This window comes from Andrena cerasifolii, chromosome 10, assembly GCF_050908995.1.
Source record: "Andrena cerasifolii isolate SP2316 chromosome 10, iyAndCera1_principal, whole genome shotgun sequence".
Classification (NCBI taxonomy): Eukaryota; Metazoa; Arthropoda; class Insecta; order Hymenoptera; family Andrenidae; genus Andrena; species Andrena cerasifolii.
The window spans coordinates 6,027,766-6,055,325 of NC_135127.1; the positions used below are offsets into that span (position 1 = coordinate 6,027,766).

Sequence of the window (27,560 nt, forward strand, 5' to 3'; positions counted from 1 at the left end):
CCGACGGAGGGCATCCCCTCGCCTGTCTCATCCGCTCGTGAAAAATTCCGAATGAGCGTCGACCAGCTTGACACTCCATGAATAAATATGAAAACGCATTCCTTGTATCGACACGTATCTGCTCTTAGGGAAACGAGATGGACGTTCGATCAACAGATTCGTGGGCGGAAAGGGGGCGGGCATAGGATAGGGGATGAGATCCTCGAAAGAACGTAATTCCGTGGAAGCTATTCGGCGTTCCGTCCGTCTCTTTGCATTCGCTGGAAACTATCGAGAGAACGCTAGAATTTCGCATCGGGAAATCCGCTTTAAAGGACAAGGGGGGCGTTTAAAGAGAGGTGTCGAGGAAACTGAGGGACGATCGCGTTTCAATCGCGCCCAGGTGTGTCCTCTTTTAGATTAACACTCGCCTGCTCGCTAATTTTATCGTTCCCCACCTTCAACAGGAATCGCTCGCGGCCACGAAAGCGCGACGACTATTTTCGCCTTTGGTCGAAGCTCGATTACATAATTCGTGATTGAATACGAAAATACGAGGGAGAGGATGGGGGCGGGAATAAGAATTAATGAAAATGCCATTGATTAATAATGGAGCGGGTAGCAGAAGGGGGCTGAGCGACGCGGGGCCTCGTTCCGTTCGATTAAACGACAAATTGCAGGGTAAATGAAGATTAAGAGAAGCGAGGGGCTGTCGATATCTTTGCTAACGAATCCTGCGTCGCTCAGTGGCTGCTGGCCCTCTTCAGCTGGGATATTTGTCCCCACATAGATTGCAGAAACAAATCCACTTGATTCACTGTACACATCCGTTTCAGAGAAATACTAGCAACCTCTTTGATTCGTTCTCGAGGCGTCTTCAGAAGTATCGATACACCTTGACGTAGTAAATAGTGTTATTAGTATTCTTATTTATCTACTCCACTTTTAAAGACCCTTTAGTTTGCGATATAAAATTAATATACAAAATTAAAATTAAAGAACGTAGGACAGAGTTATTATTGACTAAAGAGGTTCCAAACGAAAGTGTTCGTTGAAGGGCCCAGAGTAGCGCAAACTGTCTGTATCGAACCGCTTGGCTAGAGAAACGTGTCGTTTTCCAAGTGAGTCTGCTGCTCGCGGACCAAGGGGAAGGAGACACAAGGGAGAAAGAAGTGCGCGTCGAACCTGTTGCACCTCTCGAAAAGAAGCGAGAGCCACCGACGGCGGAGCCGATGCACATCCCCTGGAAGCTACCAGGGCCTTTTATATTCCGCGAGACAGCCAGGAATCCCTCGGAAAATTTGTCCTCTCGCATTGTCACGCTGGATCCACTTTCCCGCCCCCGCTCTCCCCTAATTCCGTCGTTATGCAACGCGAACACGTTGAAGCGTGATAAATGGCGCGGTGGCTCGCCCGAGAACGCGACTGTAAAAGAGGAAGACTTCACCGACGACCTTAATGTGCCTCCTCGGTCTCGTGATATTTGTTCCTTGAACGGAGCGCGGAATTTCCGTGTCTTAGGATATTCAATAGGGATTCAATACGCCTGCGACAATTGCAGATTTCTACGTCCCCGTTAGAAAATTTCTTTCTCCCTCTGGAGACCCACCCTCCGCCTCCCTATTATTCCGGTATTATCTTTAGGATCTACATATAGACTGTTTAACTCCCTATCCAACCACACGCCACGATCATCCCCGGAACTGTTACGGCAAGTGCATTCAGAGAACCCTCGTAATCGGCGGCTTAGCCAGAACCTAGTGTCATTTGGCTCTGACAGAGTCCGGCAGCCCGAAAGTTCCATTAGACACTCGTTAGAGCGTCGTTCGTATTCAGTTCTGCGGAGTTGGGCGAGCGCGACGTGCACCCGGATTAAAGTCGATCGGCCAGTTCTCTTTCATTGAAAATACATGCAGCGGGTGAAGTGAACTCTCTTCGGGTACCAAGTCTCTAATGGGACTCTAAAGCGGCCACTGACTGGGAATTTCACTAGCGAGCCCTTTTCGGCGGCGTCGCGTAACTTGAGGAAGTTACGACGTCCGATAAGACGAGGGCGCCGGGGGTATAGGCCCTTGCCGAGATACAGGGACTTATTATTATTATTACTTCGATGCTTTTACCTCGTAAAAGCAGCGGGGGCTTTAATGAGCGCTTCGGTGGCAAGTGAAACGCCTGGGGACGTATTTAGGGTGTGTACTCTCGGGATACTAGTTGTCGCAGGCCCTAGAGGTACCAAAGCAGACAAATGGCGTTTAGGTATTATTTTCTTAACTAGTTTCGCGCTATACAAACGGCGAAGTGTAAAGATCCTGGCAGAATCGGGACGTTACGCGGGGGAAGCCCGTATAAACGGCTTATTTTTCTATCAATTTTTAGGATTTTTTTGCAAAGACACCAATGCGCTAATTCTTTCCGAACTTTAAGGGCACTTTATTTAAAATTATAACAAGTGAAAAGAAATTGTATAACAGTAAGATTGTAATAAATACAACAGAAATAAAACAGTATCTGAAATAGGTTTTTTTTCGAGATGCAAAGCAGCACCGGTTGTAGCGTCTCTGGTAGTTATGTGAAACAGACAAATAATTTTTTCTTCAATTTATGTGCCAATTATAAGAATACGAACCACAAATAGTGTAAAAAATTGCATACTTTAAAAATGACTGAACTTGTGAGATTTTCGCAAAAAATTCGCGTCTTATTTGTTTAAAAACAGTGGTTGAAATCAATAATTTGGTTAAACCTTGCGGTTCATATTCTGAGGAATATTATAAACTAAAAGTGTGCAAAATTTGAAGTTGATTGGTCAAATAGTTTTTGAGGTATCCCCGGCGCCAATTGTGAAAACGTGGTTTTGAGGAAAACGCGTCTAAAATGTTCTTTAGGTATGCTCGGCGCTCGGAGGCGCGCTGACTCACCAGGCTACAGTATCGATAAAGAGTTGAATTTCGGCCTGTAGCTTTGAGAATATATTTTTGAAGCGGTTTATGTAATTTTTTTTCCATTTTTCGTTCGATTTATACGGTCTTCTCCCCTTAAGGATAAAATCTCATAAGTTTGACATTATTAATGTAAAAAAGAAATTGCAATTGGGACTCGTTAGAACAAAGTCTTTATTAAATAATAGTGCATATCCAATTTTTTTAACAGTAGGAAAAATACAAAAAAGTTATGATTCATAATAAGGTCCGTTTTTACAATTTCACCCCATGTCTGGTAAAACAAGGTGGCATATTCGATACTGACCCTAGCACCTATAACAACAGAACTCATCCAATTCCTCAGTCCCCCAACCAGTGCAATCTTACGAGTCCACTTAGAACTGCACTGTACACTGCACCCAACCATCATTAAATTTTGATGAACCACAGGATTTTTGGCAATAAATGTAAATGTCTTTACCGTTTTCATCATCGCTGTTATCATTAGTATCCTTCGATCTTTTCTCTAATTTCGTGGTCCTGTTTCTTTTCAGACGTGTTATGTAGGTATATATATGACCAAATATGTAAGTGCAGCCCTGTAAGAGGTAGCAAAGGCCACATTTAGCAACTTGTCCCCTGAACGGTGTCCACGTGGGTCTCCGTTTAGTAATTATTTCTCGGCGAGTCGCTCTGCCGAGGGCCAGCGTGTGTGTTTTTCGAGCCGGCGGACAAAAGATGGCGACCGTGCGCGCAGATAATCAGTTTATCCAGGGCGTCGCTGCCCTATTTCGCATATTACGACCGGCTATACGCCCGACAGGGACGCCCTTATCTGAGAACCCGTCACCCGTTGAATTTCTCCGCGACTAATTCAACCCCTCCGCCTGTGCCGTTTTGATAGCACCCCCCGCTATCTCCCTGTAATCCCTTCGCCCCTCGCCCCGGTGGCAAGTATCCTGAAATTCGATGAAAAGGAAATGGACTTTCTTCCTGCGCTCCTCTCGCTCCTTCCTCCCGCTGTTTCTCATTCTCCTCGGAGGAGCTCGGAGGAGGTCTAATAAAAAGTTAGCCCCGCCTGTCGGGAGCTTATCGAACGCAACTAATAAACACACCCCGTGGCGAATGCATAATAGCCGGCGGAAAGGCTGCACGGTGATTTGCATGCTACGTGTCCGTGCGTCGTAATTCCTTCCGAAATGGCTGCACGAGGTTGCGTAGCCGGGTCTGGCAAGCCCTCTTCGTGGCCTGAATTCTTCTGGAATCGCAGGGAAAGCCCATTTTTCGCCGGCGTTAACCCCTTGCACGCTAACGGCACGAATCTCGGTTCCAACGTCCCGAGAACTCGCCACTAAATCCAGCTCACTGTTCCTTCCAATTCTGAATATTCCCTGCTACACTTGACAGGGTGAACCCGGGACTGTCGGTACGGCAGAGGAGTTTGTACAGTTCTTTTTCTTATTATTAAAATGACTTTATTGCATAAATAAAATTAAAAATAAAATTATCAGCTTTCCGAACGCCGACCTTGGGAGAAATGGTCACATGACTTCAGTTTTCAAGCCGATTTTCAGCAAATATCTTCTTAAAGCATATTTCGACCAGTTTTTTCTGAATCAGCATAAAATTCCGAACACCACGCCACGTTCATTCCGATAAAATAAATAATCGTTTTAATTTCAACAGCCATTTTATGTTAGGTGTACCGACAGCTCCGGATTTACCCTGCATTTGCACCCCGATTAACCGCCGCCCGCCAGGTTATCAAACTTTCCCCCAGCTCGTGTGCACGGTGTAATTCCCCTTATTTGACCACCGTTCGAGGATCTCGAGCCGATATTGCGGCCTCGAGTGGACGGGGACATCTCTCCGTGTGAAACGACGGTAAACGCGATTTCATATTTGGGCCGCGATGGCTGCGACAGCTGCGAAAGCTCCGGGGGAGCTCGGCCTCGCGTACGGGCTGAAGAACGAAAGGGTGAAGAACGCGGCGAGATTGGAATCGGCGGGGAGTAGTTGGAAACGCGTCGCTGGAGACATAAAGCACCGATTTGAAAGCGTTGCCGTGGTCGACTGTCTCCCGCGACGCAATCACTTCACGCGGGCCGCCGTCGAAATCGAATTTTTCCACGCGATTTGCCGCGGCCCTTCCCCCTATCCCCAGTGTAATAAGCGCGAGAAGCTCGCGCGACGAACGGCAGCCGAATAAAAGCCCGCGTCCTTCAACTTTCTCGTAGTAAAATTTTAGTGCGAACTCCCAGGGACACTCGTAAAAATCCATAAGCTTATCGAGCTGGGGTAAGTGCAGAGCTTCTCGCGAGACTGTGCGCAATATTAGAACGAAGAGCGAGCGGGACGTCTCGATGATTCCTCCGTTAGCGTGACGAAGTCTCGAGATCTCCCGGGGCACGATGACACTTTCCTTTCTTCTGTTTAATGCCACTCGAGGGGCAAGCGAGTTTTTTTCTCTCGAGCGCCGTCGGAACTTACATTGCTCCTATTCCGCGGCTCGCCGGCGAGAAAATTGCAGGGGCGCGGCGATCCTGGCGTTCCAGAACCGCCAAAGATCTCTGACCCTCGAAACTTCCTCCCCGTAATTCTCGGCCTCTACAAATTGCCAGATTAATTTCACGTCCCCCCGGGGCTCGTTTTGGCGCCCACGGGCGAGGAGATAGCATCGTTGCGTGAAAGCAGCATTGTTGGCTACACTTCTGCCGCAGTTTTCAGACTCTCGTTAAGGCGAGAAATGGCCGCGTTATTCAATAACGATTTTGTTTCAGTCCCACGCGCGGGTGAAATGCGCGAGCTCTGTATACACCGCCCTTGGTACCTGTCGCGCGAGCCAGTCGATAACAATTTTTTCCCCGCCCTTTGAATAATTCATGACCGCAGTCGGAGCTGGTCGAGGTGCCGTTTTAAAACTCAATGCCCCTTCGAATCGAATGAGCGGTTGCATGTAACGCGCAGGGACAGGGGGAAAGGGCTCGGTTAATTGCGTCCCGAGCAAAGATCTTTGGAGTGGCTGACTGCATACGGAGCTGCACCACTTGCAGTGGCATTGCCAGGCGGTCCGTCGAGCGTAGCTCATTGTCGAGGCGCGAGGAAGCGTTTCGAGTAAATTGCTACCGTCTACTTTGACGGTTTCAATTGAGGAATGGTCTATATCGTGCGTGCCAGGGCGAGAAATTTCATTAAGCTTCCTCGGGGAGGGTGGCTCGATCGTTTTGCAATTAAGAGGCAACATAAGTGCACCTAGCGGGCGAAAAATTAAAATGGATTTGAGGAATCTTTTTTCGAATGGATAAATGTTTAGGAATGTCACAAGGGTGCTCATACTTTTGTCTATAAAATATGAAATTTTCATTAAAAAATTCGGAGAAGAACCAGTCCAGTAACCCTGATATCCTCCCTGTTTTTCATCTGAAAGGAAAAAGGAAAAATTATTCTTAAAGTAGACTAAAAAAGCTAGTACTTGTCGTAGCCGATTTTTGTTTCTCCAATTTTTCGCAAAGTGACGGGCATTTGAACACAGAAGTCGACTTTATGAGTTTTTACGTCGCTCTTCGGCCTCCTAGGTGTTTGCTGCCCCTTAAACTTGCTCGTCTGCGCCGCGCCGCGTTAGAACGACTTTGGGGAGTAGCCGCGGGAGCGATTAATTACTGGATAGTTTAATATTCCGCCACCGTCGAGGTGAAAGTGCACGCTTCCGCGGCGACTGTGCCGTTGAAAGTTCGAGAAATATTAACCAACCGTTTCCAGAACACGGCGCCGACCCTTTGCGCTTTATTTTCAATAATCGCGATCCGGCACAGCGCGGGGGAACGTTTGATGTTTCCTATACGAGAGCCGATACCACGCGCCCTTTATTCGCGGAGGATGCAGTCACACCGGCGAAATGAAATTCGAGGGGGAAAATTCGAGCGTTTGAAACGATGGTACTTTGAATACCTAATGTTACCCGCGCGAGGCTGGCGCATCCACTTTGCCCGAGGAACCTCGCATTTTTCCACGTCCTTTCTCGCATCACCTTCGCGGAGTGACCGAGGTAAACACGAGGAATTTAATATCGAGGCGCGTACAGTGGCCTTAAAAACTTTCGTCGATCTTAATCGCTTCGAATAAAAGGATCGGGGCTGCGACTTAATCGGATCGCGAGCGAAGAATTTCCGTTGCTCCGCTGACAAAATATCGGCGAAACGTGCGAAACTCGACGGGGCGCGGCAATTTTTCTCGCCCGAGATAGAATCATGGGCGAAAGCAACGTGGACGCTGAATTTCGATAGATCCATTTTTATGGTAATCGTGGTTGGTGTTTCCGTTTTTTTTTTCCCAACGGCCTCTCTCGTTCGCACCGAATTCCAATTCCCCAGCTCGCAGGCAATAAAAGTTGCCGATGCAGTTTCGTTGACGAAACGAAGTTGCCCGTGCAATCGAACTCGCCACATAATTCCCTGTAAATCGATTACACTTGGCTAACATTGAACAACGTTGATTGGCACGTCGACGGTGCCTCGCAGCGCGTCGGTGTCAGTTAATTCTTTAACCGGGGTCCAGCTGTGGACATTTCGAACAGTGTTTTGAGGCGTCTAACGCGAGCCCGCTCGTCTAATATTTATTAACGCTCCGCGTATATTCGTGGGGACTTTTGGAAAATTATCGAGTGACCCGCAGAATCGGGAATGCCTGGGGAATCTTGGGCGAATTTTATGGCCGGCGTGACTGAAGTAAATAACGTGTACCTAGTTTCGTTTAATGAGTTCGTAGAAAGTATTGTCGGGCAATCGAGAATTATTCTGGGAAATATACCGAGGCGGAAAGCATTCATTACGGGGGCCACATTCTTTGCCAGACTCCATCAGGTTAATTGTTTCCATGCTTCCCTCTCGCGCGTCGAGACGAATATTTTATTCCAGTTTGCGAGAGATAATCAGGGGACTCGGTTTTGAAATAGAAACTCGCTAGGTCGGGGCGATTTTGCGGAGTCCATTTTTCGCCCGCGCATTAACGAGGTAGCAGTAATTAAAGTCCGATTCGATCTCGCAGTTCGATCTTCCCTGTCGCAGGGATTTATAAAGCGCCCGGGCGTCCGCGGCGGGGATGCGAAATTATTACAGAGCCGCGGTTAATTGGATCGTCGGAGGCACGAAATTAAAGCTCTCGAGGCAAGTTTTTAATGAGTGTAACGCGAGGTGGCTCCGCATCGGTGGATAATCCTCGAAACCGTAGAGGCTCTGGCAAAAAGGCTGCACTGTATCGCGTTCGAGAACATCGTTGCCTGTTTCAACGAATCAACAAACTTCTCGCCACGCTTGTAACACTATTCATGAAATTTCTTGAACCGAAGGAGAAGGGCCTGAGAAATTGTAAATGTACTCCGACAAAACATGCCGAACCAGGCAACGTGCAGGGGAGACTGGAGCTGGTTGTCCCAAGGGGTGGATTGACTAATTGTTAATAACTTTGCACCGACATATGCTCTACTGCAGGACGATTTACTGTAGAAAGAAGTCACTTCTACTATGCCATGCATTTATGTCCGACCCCGCGATCGCACGTTTTTTAACAGTTATTAGCGTCAGTCGAAAAATTGACGACGTAAGTAAATATTTTTTACCTTAAAGAGTTTATTTTTTCACGCTCCATATAGTTGCAATAGAATAAATGTTAAGGAAGTATTTTAAAGTTTGTTTAGTAGACGATCTGTTGACATAGTATTTTTGTTTATAATTAATTGAAGTCAAAATGATCGGTCGGGGCTGGTTGACTAATAACGTTAATAAAATTTAAATTCTTATTTTGTTATTCAGAAAGCGATTTTTATTTTTTATGTGAATTTCAACTTAAACATAAATTATAATGTATTTATAATTTCAAATGTATGAATATAATTTTAAATTTTCAGTTTATTATTAAAATATGAAAGAAAGATAATTATATCTCATAACGAAACAACTCTTGCGACCTTGTGTTATTTAATAACATTGTTTTAACTGATTGTACCTATAGTCAACCTACCCCATGCAGTAAATCTACCAACCCCGATCATGGGGTTGGTTGACCAGCATGGAAGGTGTTAGAAAAACATTAAAATGCCTTAAATGTTGCCCCCTTGATTCAGCTTTAATAATTTAATCAGATAGCCAAATGTATTCCCTATCAAATACACTAACCGGTTTAATGATATTTCGTCCACCTAATTTATTAAAAATCAAACACTGAAAAACTGGCCTACCAGCCCCGGTCTCCCCTATGATCGGGACGATTCCCGTTGCATCAGGTTGCACCGCGAAGATGAACGCAATTAGCGAGAGCAAAGCAAGTATGCTGCGGCTTTACCACGAGTGGATACGTCCAACAATGCACCGGCGGGTCTCGTTGTTGCTCGATGTAACTGTTGAGCCGATAATCCCCGGCGTGGTCCACTAATCGACGTCAAATTAAAACGCCCCTTGTCAAACATGCCAGCCCCCGTTCGATAATCCCTGATCGGTACACGCACGCCTACCTCGTCGATTCAGAATAGGATCGAGGCTGCTCGCAACACTGCAGGCCTCGCATTCCTCGCTAAACAACCCCGTGCACCATCGACGCGCGTCGCTTCCTAAAAGACGTCTAAAACGCAGATTACTGAACGAAGAAAGCCGGCGGCTGGGATTGAAAGCTGACTCTGTCTGCCGGATCTCATTACGCAAGCACAACATACGAAGCTCGCTTGGAAATTCCCCGGAGCCAGGCGTAATCCGCGTTTCCGAGCTGCGCCAGGGGAATTCCCGATTGCTTCGAGGTGTACACGCGACCCATTCGGGGAGTTTGAATTCTCGCGATTCGAAGCCCCTCCGCGATAGCCATCGAGCCCCTTCGAAGTCTGCTCCAGCAGCGAGGCAGGGTTGATATATCCCCGCAATTACCTGTCCACCTTAAACAAGGCCGAATTTATCACAGCCCCGTTAACTTCGCGTTATAAAAGTTGCTATCTCGCGTTTATTCCCTTTTTTTCCTCTGTCGTTGTCGTCGCGATTAACTGCGACCTCCCACGCGAGCCTCGTCCCCGAGAATTTCGAGTTCCACCCCGAGGAAATCTCGCCGTCGTGGCACTTGTCCCCTGTTGTTTTATGTACGGCGCGTTCGCCGTGGAATCGCGGAGGGGTTGGACGGGCGGAGGATTGATCGACGGAGTAATTATCGGTTAATGAAACGGGCTCGGTCAGGAGACGAAGCAACGACGGAGCAACTGGTTTATGATAATAACGTACCAACGACAGGGTTGGCAAGTGTCGAAGGAGGAATTAATTCGGGGCGTTGTGCAGGGAAATGGAAAGGCGTTTACATTAATCGAATCAGGGGTCGCGCACCGTGGCCACGCCGCGTGGGAATGTATAAAGGGACTAATCCTATCGCGCTGATAAATCGGCGATCTGAAATGTCCCTCGCGGAGGCGTTAAAGCGATCCGCGGTGGAAAGCAGTTGCGAATCCTCTCGCGTTTAATCCACCCTCCCGTTTCGCTGCTGGTTTTTCGCGCCCGACACTCCTCCCGTGGTTGTAAAACGAGCTCCCGCTAGTCCGATCGACGCGCTCGGTTTTCGTGGAAACAAGCTTAGGAATGTGGAAACTCACCTCTGGTGTTTCCGCCAAAAATCTAGCTCAGTGGCGTAACGAATAGGTTTTACAATCGTATTACCGGTTTATCATTGAAAATATACTTCGAAAGGTGGTACACCTCTAATTTCGCCCCCGGAAGACGCTCAGCCTCTCGTTCGCTAATCGAGAGGAATCCTCGCGGCTGATCGATGAACACTCCCGCGAGGAAGGAGAGGGCAAGCTAGGGGAACGCTGATAAAATTTCAAGCACGCGTTCGGAGGTGATTCGCCGCGGAGGTAGATATCGGAAGCAGGAGTAGGAAGTTCCCAAACGATTCTGGTGGCGCAGTGGAGAGGGTGCGAGGAGAGATTGAAAGGGTTGCTCGACGAGGCCAGAGAGCGTTGGGAAGCGGAGAGCCGTGGGATATATCTGGGCCGAGTTTGTATATTCACGAGCTGCTGAGAGGGGTTGCTCGACCCGGGGGTAATCGCATTTGTCGGGGTGGCTAGAATGACACGGGGTTAGGCCATCAGATCTGGACGTTAACGAGGACTCGAAGCCTGTCCTGTTACGGGATCGCATCGGCGACGTGTTCGCCGATGTGTCGACATCTGCGAAAGGCTTAGCACAGGATACTTTAACGATATACGGTTGATCTTAAATAATAAAAAGTGTAGGCGTTTGCAATAAATCGTCTTCACTTTGGAGGGATTATGCAGGACCTTAAGGGGACTAGGCAGTCGGAAAATCGATTTTTTATTGCATTTTCCGAAGGTACTATCTTTTCTGGATAAAATGCCGTTTGGTTTATATTAAAATTCGCGAAATTGTTGATTTGGCGGCTAAAAAGGTCAAACGGTAACTTTTAACGTCGCCTTTGCCCAGAAATTTTAAACGCGTTTTTCGCGAATTGTTTTTCTCTTGGTTTTGCCGTATTTGCGAATGAACGGAGGTTCAGATCGACTTGAAAAAATTACTGGATGCGTAAAACATGTGCCGTTCCACGTGGAACCTCTGATATGGTCCATAGAAATTCGAGATTTTGATAAAAAAAAGTTAAAAGTCACTCGCTTTTAGTAGCGCACAAACGAGAACGAATTTTTCTCGGAAAAATTTTTTTCAGCCACCACTCGCATAATTTTGATTTGATTTTTGTTTTTATCTGTTCCACTGGAAACTACCTATGAGTCCAATAAACAAGACCACCATCACACCTTTGAAATCGTGTGATTACGTGACATTTTAAGACCGATATTAAGGCAAAACCATGGAAAAACGTTAAAATGTTTACCTGTCTGCAGCGGAATTTTTAAAGCACATATATATTTCGTACCAATTATTTTTCAATCTCTATGGTAGTAATAAACATTAGGTAGAGGATACATCTGGATTTGCTTTCATTTTCTTTCTCTTTCTCGCGAAAAAACGACTGCCTAGTCCCCTCACCGGGTGTTCCTAGTGTGACGGCTGAAAGGAACTTAATTTTTCGGGAATTAAAAAAAGAAACAAGTATTGCACAAAATTTCTAAGTAAAAATATCCATTTATAGGTGTATACGAGCATCGCGAATGGATATCAATACTTACAAATTTTTTTATAGCCTTAAAAGGTCATGGAATAAAGCTACAACCATGCAAAATGATGCGAGCAATACTTGTTCCTTTTTTTAATCCCCGAAAAATTAAGTTTCTTTCAACCGTCACACTAGGAAGCCCCCTTAATGCCTGCGAGCTGCAGCGAGGAAAATTGCAGCGGGCGAGGAGGCTGTCGTAATCTGGGAAAGGTAACTCGATACCTTACGCGTGCGCTGTCGATAATTATGATTGAGAATTTAATAACATCGAACGCAGGCGGGATCGTTATTAAGCTCTCACGAGCCCTGGGCTGGGAAAATTCTGCGCGTAATCTCGCTCCACTGATTTACCTCCCGAGTAGCAGTTCGACTGGGACCTTAAGTAGCTGCCAGGGAACAAGTGTTCTTACGAAGCAGCTGCGGTGCGCGACAGAAACCACCCTAAAAGCTGCGACGCTCTCTCTATCCCCTTTTTACGACTTCGCGCGCCCATAGAGCAAGAAATACGTGGCTAGATCGCGCCGCAAGTTCGCAACAGAGTAGACAGTTACTTTCCCGGGGACACTCAGGGAAACTCGTAGGGTTTTACCGATTCGTTTGCGCGGCATTTTGAACGACACAGTTTTGCCGAGGATAAAAAGCTCGTAGAACGAAACAGAGTGTCCGGTGACCGAAAAACGGAGGCTTTTTCGGGGCCCTCGATTGATGACACCAGCGTGCACATATCGGCCGCGCGCCCGCCTCGCAATCAAGCGTAATCGAATCAGTAATCAGTGCCCGGGTTGAGAATTTTATTATCACTCGTAGCCAGAGCTTTCCCCAGAGAAGAAAACCATCGAGGAACAGCTAGACGTGTTTCGTTCGCTTTTTTCCGCCTGGCCTCAAAGACCCAGCACAGTGCCCGTAATCTCGCTGCACCGCGAGGACCGTTGCCACGTTTAATTTCAGGACCACGACCCTTGTTTACCGCGTGACGTCGCGACTTCGTCGAGTTCCAGACGAGAAAAAGCGTCTTCGAAAACCTCCAGCGAAAGCAGTTCTTAGGGCCATTTTCCTGCGCCCAGTAACGAGCTTACTTTTGCAGAGATGTATGCACTGAGTGGCAAAATTTCGTTGACTTGTTCTACTTAAACTATTTTCTTTTCCTCAAATTATATCTCTTTGGAGGCTCACACAGGTTCCCAGCTATATAAATAATACGAGCCTTTATCATGCCAGAGATAAGCGCGCGAGATTCGACTCCCTCCTTCTGGGGCACTATATATGTGCCTCGTAGCGCGGTGGCATTCGTAATTTCGCTTTATCTAGCCGGGCATCTCGGAAAAATGGGGACAGCGAATAATGGCAGCTGTTCCTACATTTCGGGTGTCGCGCTGGACTCGAGTGGAAACGGTGTAACTGTTCGCGACGAGGCACGGGCCTCTTCATCTTTTATTTACTTATTGCTTTATTATGTTGTCGAAAGGATCGATAGCAGGAGCGCATAGTGATCGCGCTACCAGCCTGCCGGTGGTTTACGGCGACACGCGGCGGCCGTGTAACTCGGCGCATTCAATTAATATTTATAAAGAAGCCGCTGCGACACGGAGTTTCACGGGCACGCGGCAGTTAAACGTCCGCGGAGAGATACGACGTAATATTTCGAGGGGGACGAGTTGCATTATGAAGCGCCCCGTTTCGGTACCGCGTCCCCGAGGCGCGCGTTTTTCCCTGAATATTTCAACCTGCTCGTCCTATCGATCCGCGTGCCCTAATCGCGGCTGCAGCGTGACGCTCCACGTCTTCGAACCGTCCAATCGAATTCCCATTAACGAACCCCGCCGGCGAAGGCAATTTATTTAAAAACTTGTGCCTCGGCGCTCGACTTTTGCCGCGCGGGGAGCGAGGGGACTTTTCTCAGGCGCCACTTAAGAAATTCTGAGTTCCCCACTGGAGGAAGGAAGAAGGAACGTGGCGTGCTCTTTCTGCTCTTAGAAATCGTGGCGCGATCTTCCCCTTGTGGGAAACTAAGAACAAATTTTAATGCCATGCTACGAATGGAGAGCTGACGTATGGGTAACGCCACTCGGCGCTCACGCAAAACTGTAAACGCGTTTTTCGCGAAACAGCGCTCTCAAAATCGGTGAAACCTGTATCTCCAATAGTTATTATCTGATTCATCAGAAACTTTTTTATTTTGAAATATATACTTCTGGCTCGTGGGCAGAGCAGTAAGATTTAAAAGAAATTGAAAATTTATCATTTTTAAAGCAGCTGTAAGGACGAAACATATTTTGAAAAGTGATTTCAAACTTCGAGTGTCGTTATTTTCTCAAAAAATGTCGTTTTTATAATTTTTTCTGGTGTAGTCCACGAGCGAGTTTCATGCCCTTTAATAATCTGGCATTGTTTTTTATTTGAGACTAATGGTTTAGGTGCTACAGGTTCCACCGATTTGGATGAATTTTTTTACGCCTCGACTTTAACGCCTCCCCAGTGCCGTCTGCGATGATTAATTATAAAACAAAAAATGTATTTCTACAGTTCAAGACATCCTTAATAACACGCAAACAGTCCCATTAAATTATATATAATAGTTTTCCTTTAATTAATTCCTAAAGATCAGCTATTTTATGGTCTCTAAACCGGAGCAGCCCCTTAAGTCTGCTGATTGGAAAAATTGAAAATGAAATTGTTTTAAAATTCTTAACTATAGACATAGGTATTATACTTTAGATGTGTTCCCACAACTGCAATACATATGTAGACTTTTTTACAACACTAAGCGCAAAACATTACTAAGTGCAAAAAAAAAATTTAAATTCGAGGCTAGAGGCGCAAAAATATATAGCAGACTACAGGTAAGAGGGTGCAGAGGGTTGGCTGCAGCGACGATAAGGGATCGTTGGCGGGTCGAGGAAGCAAGCTCGAGCACAAAGGTTCTCTGCCGTTGATCGTTCGGCGAGCTTGAATGCTCTACACTCTACAGACTCCAATGTCATTAAGAAGCTCGGTGCCTCTTAATATCCATAGTTGCACTTAACAGGAGCCGCGGTAACCGAGCTTATTCGTCGGAAGAAAGCGATACCCTTTCTTCGAAATTTCCCTCCCGAACGCCTCTATACCGCCGCCCCCTTATTCCAAGCCCTTCCATGCTCGCCTACGCTTGTCCTATCCCTGCTTCGGACGTAAAACTTTCCCAGTACTGTTCGCTGGTCGGAGTCGATAACTCGCAGCTGGAGACGGCGATAAAAATTCGCAATTTCTCGGTGTCTGGAAGAACCTCGAGCGCTTTCTCGAGAGACAGACGCTGGGGACGTTACTCGGAACTGGCAGTCCTCGAGACTCCGTTCAGCCAGGTGACTGGGCGCTTCGAAAGCGATTAGAATCCTGATCGAGCGATAGCGTGAGTCAGAGGAATACGATTCCACCGTCTCTGTCTGTGATCCTCGGAGCAGCTGAGGCTCTGGGGGTCCTCGGACATATCGAATTGGAGTATTCCCACGATTGAATCGCTGGGAAGCTAGCGACAGAGAGGGAATCGAACGGCACTCGTCGTTCCCCTATTATTCCTTGGAATCGAGAGTCGCGAGCGTTCGAGTAGGTCGCGCGAGAAAACCCCAGCTTTCCGTCGAGTCTTTATCTTTCGCCTAGAACTTCCTCAGCTTCCTCCGAGGGCCCCTCAACTTTTCCGACCTCGTTAGAGACCTGGCGCTTGTGTTTCGCGAGCCGAACGCTTATCTTCCCTGCCCTGAACCAGCCACTGCCTCGTGCACCCTTCCTCCACAACCCTTCCACCTTCGATCCACCTGCCTTGGAACTCTGAGCCCAGCGACTGGACCTTCACGTCAGCCAGGCTGCTGCGGAAGCCTCGCGAGCTATTGACAAACAATACAGCTAGAGTTGCACTCCCTCCTGCCGCGTTTCGCCCCGTGGTAGGCGTGTCGGAAATTAAAATGCCGGGAGAATTCTTCGCCTCTTCGTGGAAAAATGGCACGGTGTAAAGCCTGCGTAGGGGGTGCAGCCGTCCGTCAAGGGTCGCCGTTCCCAGCGGGTCAGCAGGAAGCGCTCGGGACGATAAAACGGGAAACAAGAGACTTAACAAGTATAAAGAGCTCCTCCTCGAGCCAGGGCGGGGGGTAGGTAAACGGTTTAGACGAGAAACGGCAACCAGGCTTTCATTGAAAAACGAACGACTGCTCCTGTAAACTATTCGTTACGGGGGGTGTAACGAGGGGTTTAATGGCGCCTCTCGGGGGGTGGGGGGTGGCTCGTTCTGGTCGATGAGGAGACCTTGTTTAATTCGAAACGTTCCGACGATCTTGCCGGAGCTACGCTGGGAGTTTCCAGAGGGAAAACACCGGGCAAAGGGACTCGTCGGGTGCGAGGAGCGAGGGGGTGGAAAGGCGACGCTGGGGATCAGGAGGGAAACCGAGCGACTTCGTCGCGAATAATCGCGGGATTCGATTATTCTGGTGTTGCGTACGTAGATGGAAGTTTTGTGTTTAACGCGGAGGCGAGGCAGGATTATTCCTGGGGAAATGTCTGAGGCGTCAGTTGGCCGCGAGCACCGCGAGCAAGCTGAATAACACGGCTTGTGACGTTGCCAGGGCTGCGGGACTGAATCCAACCGCAGCCGTTTGTTCTCCACTCGTCGTGGTGAAATTGAAAATTTAGAAAGTCAAGGGTAGCTGCCTTTAAAACACACTCGCTGGAAATTATTATTACTATTTAGTATACATGGGTTGGCACTCTGAGAGGTACAATATACATGCCAGGTAAAAATATAAAATATACGCAAACGGAGAAGGAATGAAACAGTGTTGTTTGTTAAGGATAAATTAAAACCTCGAGTTCAAAAAGAGTCTGGTGGAGCATCAAGCTTAAATAATTAAATAGTCAACATCGTTGTTTAAAATTTTAAAAATGAACATTAGATCTGATAGAGAAGCTCGATAAATTCCAATAACTGGATAAGTACTAAAAATGTTGTATTTACTGAGAAAAAAATCTTTAAAAGTAGCTTCATGTTTCGGCCGATGAAAGTTGAATGACCCCTTAAGTGCTTTTGGCGGTTAAGGGGTTACCTACCGTCAGGGGGTAGGAAAAGTATCGATTCTTCGGGAAATTATTTCAGAAAGTACGTGCATATTTTTATGTAATGGTTTTTGTATTCAGATGAGGGACACTTTAACAGGTTATTATATTATGCTTTGGTATAAAAATATTTAGTTATTGCAAAATTACAACTGATTTCCCGGAAGCTGTTTTTAGAAACACGTTTTATTGTGACCAACATTATTCGCAACTGGGTTATCTGAAATAAAAATACCAAGAAGATTTAGTTAGTACAATAGTTTATCTAGTCTTTAATCGTTCCGTTTTATAAAATATTAATCTGGGACAAAATGGCAGATGTTTAAAGTGAAATGATCGACTTTCGTAGTAAAAAAATACTTATTTCTCATCCACAAAATAAAAACTATGCATTGGAAAAACAAATACTTCGATTAAAGACTAGATTTGAATATCTAGAAGAAACCTACAAAGTTTCAGAAAGATTGGTGAAGCGTTTTGAAGAAATCGTGGTCACCAGTCTAATAACTAAATATTTTTAAACCAAAACATACTATAATAACCTGTCAAAGTGTCCCTCATCTGAGTACAAAAACCATTGCATAAAAATATGCACGTACTTTCTGAAATAAATTCCCAAAGAATCGGTTCTTTCTCTACCTCCGTAGGTAACCCCTTGAAGGTCTTAATTCGGCCCTGACTCCGGAAGATAGACAAATTAAAAGAACCCACAGGACGAGGATAATAAAGAGACCCAACAGAATTCCCTAATTATTAACTAAAGCTCGCAGCCATAGAGTCCTCGACTCGAAGCGCGAAGTGGCATCGTTTTCCTCTTCGACAGCGAAGATCCTCGTTAAAGAGCGAAACAGGAAAGCTTAACGAGGCCTGCACGAGTGTGTCTAACGAACTTGTCCCGTCACGCTGCCATCCCCTGCGTCGGAGCACCCCGAGATCTTCCCCCGGTCCCCGTTTACCCTTCCATTTTCACCCTCCCCGTTTAAATATTCAAAGCCCACCGAGGGGGCAATTACCGTTGCGCTTTTCGCCCCGCGGAGTGGTTCCCATTCGGCAGGGCCGACCAGCCGGGTTTCGGAAATTATGAAACCGATCGATGAATGATATTCATCAAGAGGTTAGCCAGAGTGTCTAACCCGTAGCGTGGCGGTTGCAGCGTCGTGTAAAAGCTTTCCGCCGGCTCCGCTGTGTAGAGGGTGGTAAAAAGGGGCGAAGGGGGGCGGGAAGGGGTAGCCTCTGCCCTCTCACCTCACAGCCGACTAGTTTTTCGTTAGCTCGTCGTCCCGTGAAATCCGTCACACTCTGGCTGACTCTAGTGAACGATGCCTCGCCATCGCTCTCACCTGTACACCCTCGCTCTTTCCCCCTGCGCACGCGATCCTGCCACTATACAGGGTGATTTACAAGTTCTTCGTACCCCTGCCTCCGTGCAACAGGCTTCCCTCTATTCCATCGAAAGCCGTTGGAATAAAATCGACGAACTAGGCAATGTACTTTCGAAAAGCATCGCGAAGACTCGGGATACCTGCATACCGAAGCGGAGCCTCCAATTAGTTGCTGCCCTTAGTTACCGTGGCATTGATCGAGAAGTGCGTCTGACTGCAGATGGGTCTATTCCCCTGGCTCGCTAGTTACAGCGCGACCACACTTTCCTCCTCGCGTAACCGGAGGAAATTGATCAAACATATTCCCGAAAGCTTGTCGTACAGCGAGTTGACGGAGCACCCCCCGAAGCCCTCCGTCTCCCAAGGAGTGCGACGTTCCATCTTTCATCCCTACTCGCGACTCTCGGGAAGTCGTTTCCGCGGCGTGCCCTACCTCGGCCAGCGATAACGACAGATTAATGGGCTCGATGAAAGACGAGCGCGGAGGATTTTTGCGGCCACAGGTGATCGCGGCGGGTTGTAGATCGGCCTGTACAGAGGAGATCGTCCCTCAGACACGCGGCCATGTGTGGCCTCGGTGTATCGGGTGTGCGCTTTGACGAGCACACCGTTCTCCAACCAGTCATTCACCGACCGCAAACGTGTTCTCGATTGGCCGTGCTCGCCGACCGGACCACTCGATTCAGAACGAGGTTAGCCAGGCCTGGTGAACGACGGCAAAATCTTGAATGCATCGGCCGGCCACCATGATCACGCATGCTCCCCGCCTCCCTTCCACGGCCGCCGAAGGACGAGCGCGGCTGGTGCACGTGAATGGAACGAAATATCTCTCGATTGAATGGAGAGGGCTCCGCGAAGGGATCCAGAACGTTCTGCGAAACCCGACGAGCCCTAACGACACCCGATCGGCGCTGCAAGCGAAGGGCAATCGATCGCCCTTAGGCGACTCCGATCGAGTTGGAGGGCTGTATCGCGAGGCGTCGCTGAAACCGTTGTATAACACAGTGGTTGGCTGAAACGCGTGGCTGTCGCGTAACTGCGAGTGCACGCGATAATGGCGTGCTTCGGATTTATTCCAGCTAAATCGACGACCACTTGCTACGTCGTTTAGGGGCGCGTTTACGGCGCTGCGACGTTCCGGTGCTAATCCCCTTGGAACCTCTCGCTTTATGCTCCCATGGAAATGCAAATATCTTCGCCTTACTGTTAGACTACTTTCAACGTACACGCTGGTCTTTGAACTGCAGTTCTAGGGAGATAATCGTCCACTCATACGCGTGCATCTAGCTGTTCCTCATGAAATCCATTGAAATTAACTGGAAAGGAAAGCTAGGCAACCAGAGAATTTAGAAAATTATGCAACTTTCGTGTGCAAGGAGAGAGTAGTTCGTGCGTAATGCGAAACGTATTTTTTCTTGCTGCTACACCCCGGTTTTATGGACGAAATCACCCCTCGGAGAACATGCGGAATTTTCAGATTTCGTGGAACATCTCGAGAACGGTGAGAGGTATCGAAACGAAGTTTAAACAAAACTCGCACCTTTATTTTATACCCACAAAACTGCGTGAATGTAATTATCGAATTAAGGGTTGGTGGTGAGGGTAACTTGACAAGTATAGATTTCTCAATAATTATTTTTACGCAGCTTTGTAGATATAAAACAAAGATGCAACTTTTGTTGAAACTTCTTTTCGATATCCCTCACCGTTCTCGAGATATTCCCCAGAACAGGAAATTCTAAATTTTTCCAAGAGGTGATTCCACCCTCTATAACCACTCTATGGCAGCAAGAAAAAATATGTTTCGCGTTCCGCACGAACTACTCTACTTGCACACGAAAGTTGCATAATTTTCTAAATTCTAGGGTTGCCTAACTTCCCTTGGGAGAACTCTGCAGCTCGGTATTTTCCAAAGGGACCTCCGCCAGCATTCATCAACGTCTCTTAACGAAGGCTGGATGCTGCAACAATGAAGAGCCGGTCGTGACGCGTAGCGCGATTATCAGGCTTATCGGCTTATCCGATCCCTCCCTTCCCTGCTGCAGACCGACGCAGGCGAGGCGCAGCGTCGTTCCAGAAAAAAAGGAGCCGAGCTATTGTCGTCGCGTTAAAATAGACGCGATTGACTTGCACGCGTCCGCGCAGGCATGCACGCGCCATCGGCTTCGTTACGTCATAATGTATGCAACGCGTCGACGAGGAAGGCTCTAACGCCCGTTGCGTCTGCAAAGAGTGACCCAAAAATGAGGCCTGCTTTAGCCTCTTTTTGGTCCCACGATTTTGCCACTGAATTCTGTGTCGATTGATACCTTATGGCGAGACATCATTCGCAACAAATTATCAAGTTCAGGTGATAATTAGTTTCTGAGATACGGGAGGTGAAAGAAGTGGAAATTCATTAATGCACCAGCCCGTACGATAATTAAAGAATTATTCCCATGGATTTTGCTGACTGCTAGCAACGAATTTGAACTTAGATTTTCAAAATTCATGACTTCTATTGCGAGAATGTCGCTAATACAGAGTCACTCCGCGGCCACGGTCGTAAGTAAACATGAATATTAACATTCTGTCAATCGGAATACACGGTTTCCACAAAACTAAAACTAATTATCATTAAAACCATAAATATTACTTTAGTTTCGAAAATTCATGTTATAACTTTTTACGTTACGAATATTAGACCACAGTTTTATGGAAATTAGAATATTTTTGACATACGATTTGCTATATCTAAAGTCAAATTTAGCAGTCAACAAAACCCCTGGGAACAATTTTATAAATTATGATGCGTTAATGAATTTTCACTGCTTTGACCTCCCATATCTCAGGAACTATTAACTGCCACCTCAACTTGAAAATTTATTGCGATTGATGTCTCGCCATAAGGTATCGTTTGTCATAAAAATCAGTTCCAAAATCGCAGGCCCGAAAGAGGCTATTTCTTGGGTCACTCTTTACTCGGACGTTTCCACCGGCGAACGTTGCCAAGGGAAGACGGGGGTGGAAAGAGCGATTTCACGGGTGCAAGGGCATGAGGGTGGGGAGATCGACCGCCGACGGGTTTCACGCGTCGAGTGCGTGTCGAGGGTGTATCGATAAACGCGAGGAACGATTCCGAGGCGCCGTAAAATAAACACGGGCGAAGTTGGAGCGTCGCCGTAGCGTATACGACCAGCCGAAGTGAATCTCAGAGGCAGCAAGGCGACGCGATCGAGATTTCACGGCCAGTAACCGGCGGCGCGCGTTCGCCGATTTTTACGACGGCTCGGATGAAGCTCGACGCCTCGGAGATCGAGGCTCGCGGAGTATTAAATTTAACGCTGGCCGCGAAAGCTCGGCTAATGGAAAGCGGAGGGCGTCGCAGGCTTCTCTCCGCGGTCGTAACCCGGCCGACTACGCGAAAGAAATGTCGTAAACCGGCAGCTATGGCCTTTGAATAGGGGGAGCGTGATGCGAAACGCGTGCAACCGAGCTCTATGTTGCATTTACGAGAATCCTCGCGCACTTTCTGGTAAAACTGAGAAGGCCCGGGGAAAGAAAATATACGTACTGTATATTGACGCTACAAAATGGGTTGAAACCAATCGTTGCTTGCCAACAAGAAACTCTGCGGAGGTCATTCTTCCACCCACGTCTGCCTAAGAATTTCGCGTTACTTGGCGCAGACAGGGGGTGCAGTCGCAGGTGCGTGTGGACAGAAATCGTTTAGCGGGTTCGCGGTCGGTAAACACGAAGAAAGCCTGCCAGCACCTGGCCAGCCCTCCCCTGTATTTACGTGCACCGTGTAATGCGCTCGGGAGGGTGTGTCGGTGTACGTCTGTACGTGCGCGGGTTATGGTGGCAGAACGGCGACGGCGGTGGTGGGTTAGACCCTATCGATCACGAGGCCTCGTCCACGACACATAAGCCCCTGCCTGGCGCAACCTATTTCTGCAAGCTTTAAAACCGACCTGGGGGGAAGATTTGCCTTCGACCGACTGGGCCCCGATTCGGCTCCTTTTCACTCGGAGTTTCGTCGTTCTTTGGAGAACGCCGCTTCCCTTTGCCAGTCTCCTGCTACCCTAGAGCTGCACAGGTTAAATTAAGTTCCTCGAGCTGCTGGCAATTATTCCCACGGTAGATTATTTAGGCATCTTTTATTTGGAAGAGTCAATTATTTCGCGAGCCTACAGTCTGTCTACTAAATGCCTGGGTATATCACTGAAAGCTGCGTGGCAATTGTCAGAAAGGCTTAGTCGCTACTCGGATTCAAGGCTATTACAATTTGTGATCGAGACGGTGCAACAAACGCCAGTGGCGCACTCGGAGTTTGGTCTTCGCCGAGTTGAACGGATAGAAATATTTTTAATGTAAAAATTGGTTTAAAGAATGGAATGCAGCTCTCTTTTCTTTTTCCAAAGCTCTTGAATCACTACTATAGGCGACGCACAGATTCCAACGCGATTCTAAAGAGTTTTCTCCAGCCGCGAAGTAACGAGGTGCAGATTCAAGCCGAAGTCCCGGGGCAATTGTATTTTCGCGAGAACACGATTCGAGCGGAAGAACGGAGGAAGAAAGTGGTCTGAAGGTTCGGGGAAGAAAGCGGTTCGCCGAGTAACAGCGGCTGAGGGGTTTAAGCGCTGAAGGGAAACTTGGCAGCGGCGGCGAGATTCTTAAGAAACTCCTGAGTGAACAACAGAACGCGACGGGGGGGGTTGAAATTCCATTTTCGCTAGGGGCTTAACAACGTTTCGATTCTGCATTCGCCGGGACGCGTTAACTTTCACACCGAGGCCGCCGTCGGGTTATTTTCGATATTTGCGCGAGCGGATGGCAAAGTTTCGCCCAGAGTCGACTGAAGGGGCAAGGCGGCGCAGGTGGTACCGAAGATCAGTCCAAAAGAAAACAGCCCGAGCTGCTAGCGAGCAGCTACGATAAAAGGGTACCATCCGTCGAAGGAGCAGGTCAGCCTTTCCTGCGCGTGCTAGAGCCCCGAAAGTTAAACTACTCGACCTTTCCGCGCGACACATGTCACCGAACGGGGTGGAACACGTCCAACTCTTCAACTTCGCAAACCCCATTCCGCGTGGTAACTTCTGCAGACTAAATCTCGAGCAGCGGCAACTCCGTGAACTTTGTTACGCGTGCTGGCAAGATTCGCGAACAATCCACCGAGAGCCTGGCCGATAAAAAGGGTCAACGGCTCCCTACACAAGAGCTAAGTCGTCGAGTCGCTGATGAATCTCCCACTACTTCCCTCCCCGTCCAGCTCGATTCTTTCTCCTTTGAGCCCCTCTGGAAGCGAGCAACGCGCCCCTTTGAAAAGTGCAACACGCCCCGCGCCGAGTAATAGACACGACGTCGCCGCGATAACGTTTATCAAGCTGCTCGCGACCCTATTCGTAACTGGAGGGTGAAAAGAATCCCCGCGCTAAGAAGGACGAGTAGCTGGAGACCATCGATCACCGGGGAAACGGCTGGTCCGCTACTCGGTGCGTTCGCTCGGATCATCAGCGGGCCGAGAAAGATGAGCGTAAAAATAAATCGCTACGGGGGTGATTCAGCAGTCGACTCCGGAGCCATCATCTCGTTCTCCGCGGCGGTGGTAACTTATCAGTTAGTCGAGAGCTTGCGCGCGCTGGGCGTTGAACATCCAGGCAACACCTGCGCGAAGAAGAGCTTAATGCGCTTGCCAATTGATAAGAGGCGCCAGCAAACGGGCACGAGTAACGAGTTCCGAGGCGACGAAACTTTCTCCCGCGGTTCCTAGCAGATGATTGATAGCCGCGGTCGTTATTCGCCCGCTGCGGTAGCAGGGGATTAAGCATAGGGGGTAGAAAAAGTTGGAGCACGGCTAACTGGGGGGACATGAATTTTCCATACTTGCGCTGGCTCTTCGAACCCTTGCCCACGGCTTAATTGCTCGCCCTCTACGCCTTAATCACTCTTTATACCACGCCACATTAAGCGTAATTGGAAATTATGGCTGCTGTATACCTTGGAGGTGTTTCCTGCGAGATATCGGCGAAGGTTTGCGAATTCCTCCGCGAGTGACGCGCCTGCAATTTCGAGATTACTCGGTCCTCGAAAGAAAACGCCTCTAATGGCTCTTCCCTCTCTCCTCTCTCTTTTCTTGATCGCGTTGCAAGGATTTACACGACTCTCCGAAGCCCGCGAATGTATGGAAAGGGTTACCTGCGAAGCGTATTACGCGTGCAGCCAGCAAGCAGATATCGTAAACTGCAGATATGCGCGTGAAACGAGCGGTGGCTCGAAGCAATTTCTCGGTCCGCTGCATTCGGGAAACGTTTTATAAATTCCGAGCGTGGAAAGGTCCTCGGGCAGCTTTTATCGCGAAGTCCTCCGCGCTCTAAGCTTCTAACGAGTCGCGCCGCAAGTATTTCTAATGGGAGCCGTTCGGTCCTCAATTCAGTCGCGGAAAGAATAGGACGAGGTATCTTTCCGACGGAGTGGCAGCGACGGATGAAATGATTTGAGACATTGGGTAACGACGTTCCAGCGATCGATCACTCGAGGATGCAAACCGAGCAACGGCGAAGGCGTTTACCTAGACTAACGTAATTTCCATCGGGTTTTCAATGGAGGAGAAGAAGTGTCGGCGGAGTGGGGCCGACAAAGCCGGTGTCGGCGATAAAAAGGCAACATCAGGGAGGAGGGGGGAGAGGGCTCGCAACGGAGGGCAGGGGAATGTCATTTTCGTAAATGGCCGGTTGCATTCTCGGAATATCGGCTGGATAGGGAGACGATGCACGTGGATGCACGGGGCCCGTCGGTGGCTGCACGAGCACACACACGCTCGCCCGTAATCTCGCGAGCGGTTAAATACCTGTGCTCGAGATAGCCTGGATCGGACCACGCCAGACGACGATCGAGTTCGACGATAGCTCGCAGCGATTTCACTTCCGAGTCTCCCTGCTCCCCTCCGTCATCCCAGACACCGTCGATGGATCGCCTATGGATTGTGCATGAGTTGACACCGAGGATCAAGAGTCTTCTTTCTTCTTCCTCGCATTCCGAAAAGTCACTGGGACGAGGAAGATAAGTTAAAGGGAATTGTATGTTTGCGGGCGAAAGATGTACATAGCAAAATTTGGATTTTTTTAAGAAACTTGCCGATTCGATTTAGCTGAAGTTTGCACCACGTTTCTATGCATCCTCGAAGAAGTCGAGGGCACTCGCGTACCGAAGTGAGGTCCACGGTCGAGTAGCGGTGCTGGAGGATCCGCTTAACGGATTCGTGCATGCCAAGCGACAGCTCCGAGTTGAAGGGAACAAAGAAATTCGAAAGATTAATGCGTCCCGGGTACATGGTGCGGAAAATCGCTCACTGAGACCGTTCCTCGCGTATCCCGTTCTCGGCTGTCGCAGAATACTTCTTCGGGGTACCGTTCAAGAGGCACGGACCATTGCTGCGTTCCCCGAGCTGAACACTGTATCTAGGATCGATTGTGGTACATCGGGGGTGGCTGGAAAAGAATATCTGTCTGTGCGGATTACCAAGTGTCAAAGGATTGCTGACTTTGCGTGGCTTTCGTGGAGACGCCTAGAGGGTTCCTTAAAATAGCTACGGCAGGGAATGGAAAGAAGATCCCGTGTTTGAAGAGTGTCTCAGGGAAACCTGACGCTGCTCACCGTCCGTCTCTTCGTCGGAACGTGAAGATGTAATAATTCTGAACTCTAAATAGAGCCTCGATGCGATTAAATATCTCCTCGATAGAGATCAGTGCCTCCAGCAACGGAGGAGGGAATAAAAGTTGCACGCATGGCCGTTTCTGACTGCAATGGTAACAGAACGGCTGCACGTGGCTATTAATCGATGCAGCCCAAGTAGCTAAACGAAAATTATGGGGTGACCCGATAGCCATAATAGGCTACCTGGGACCGCTTCCAGCCGGGGAGCCTTAATCTCGGACACGGGAATCGTCTAAAGCTTGCCACGAACTTCCTCATTGCGATTCACATATTTTCCACGCCGAAGCGCAACCAAAGCTGGTGAATTTAATTTGCATGTAATTCAGGGAATTTCCATCTCAATCCAATCTCGCGTACGCAATTACATCATTAACGATTTAGAGAACCCCTTGGCTTATCGATCCCATCGAGCTCAGCGTTTTCTCGCTTTCCAGTACCGGTTCCGCGAGCGGCCCCCCGCATAATCATCTCCACCGAGGATATTAATTCCCGCGCAGGCAGCACGCCCGTCTCGAGCCCCTGGAATCATTGCATTAGGCGCGACCGAGACGTTATTATAATCGCGGATTAATCGAGCGATCAATCGCGCCGCGTCGCGGAACGCTGGATAGCAGCCGCCAGACGCCTGTCCTCCGCCGGTGCCACGGTAAACTCCACGAAACAATGAACATTTCATTAGCGACCTTTGCGACTACGCCCGCCAGGTAATCACTTAATAATCCGCCGATCGGATTGCCGAATTAACAAATTACCGAGTAATTGCGTATTCATGTAACCCGTTCGATTAACGGGCCATTAACGCTCGACAGGGCACGCTGTTTATCGCAAGGGGAAAGAGGGCGGCTCATACCTGCGTCCCGCGGACCGCGTAACTCGATTTCCTCGATATCAGTGGGGCGACTTTCAAATCCTCGTTTGCACTCGTTCGGTTGCCGAAGAGCGAGCTCAGGGATTCAGGAGCAGAATGAGCGCGATGGAAAGTGTTAGCTGTCGATGCAAAGGTGCTCCGTGGATGAAAGTCGTCAGCGTGACCGGAAGCGGAGGCTAGAACGAGCGGAGAGGAAGCCAGCAACGCGTTGTGCGTGCTCTGGGAGGTTTCTTCTCGGCTCGACCACGTGTGCGTCGGCGATTGTCCTCGTGGCAGGTCCCGCGCGGTATGCAGGACAGTAGGTCGACATCCGCCGTCTCCAGTTGCTCCTGTTCCTTTTTTTCTCTCTCTCTCTCTTTTGTCCCCTTACCTCGAGACTCCTTCTTCTTCCTGCCGCGAGCTGCACGAGGGTCCTTAATGACACACCGAATGCACGCGAATGGGTATTAACGAGAATGTTTCCGCTAAGGGATTGTCGGCCGGAAG

The 27,560-nt window shown here is 48.4% G+C and overlaps 1 protein-coding gene across 3 annotated transcripts in view; it reads left to right on the forward strand.

Moving 5' to 3' along the window:
• LOC143374014 (uncharacterized) overlaps positions 1-27,560 on the forward strand; it is a 106,651-nt gene that overhangs the window by 59,210 nt on the left and 19,881 nt on the right. The window lies entirely within an intron of this gene.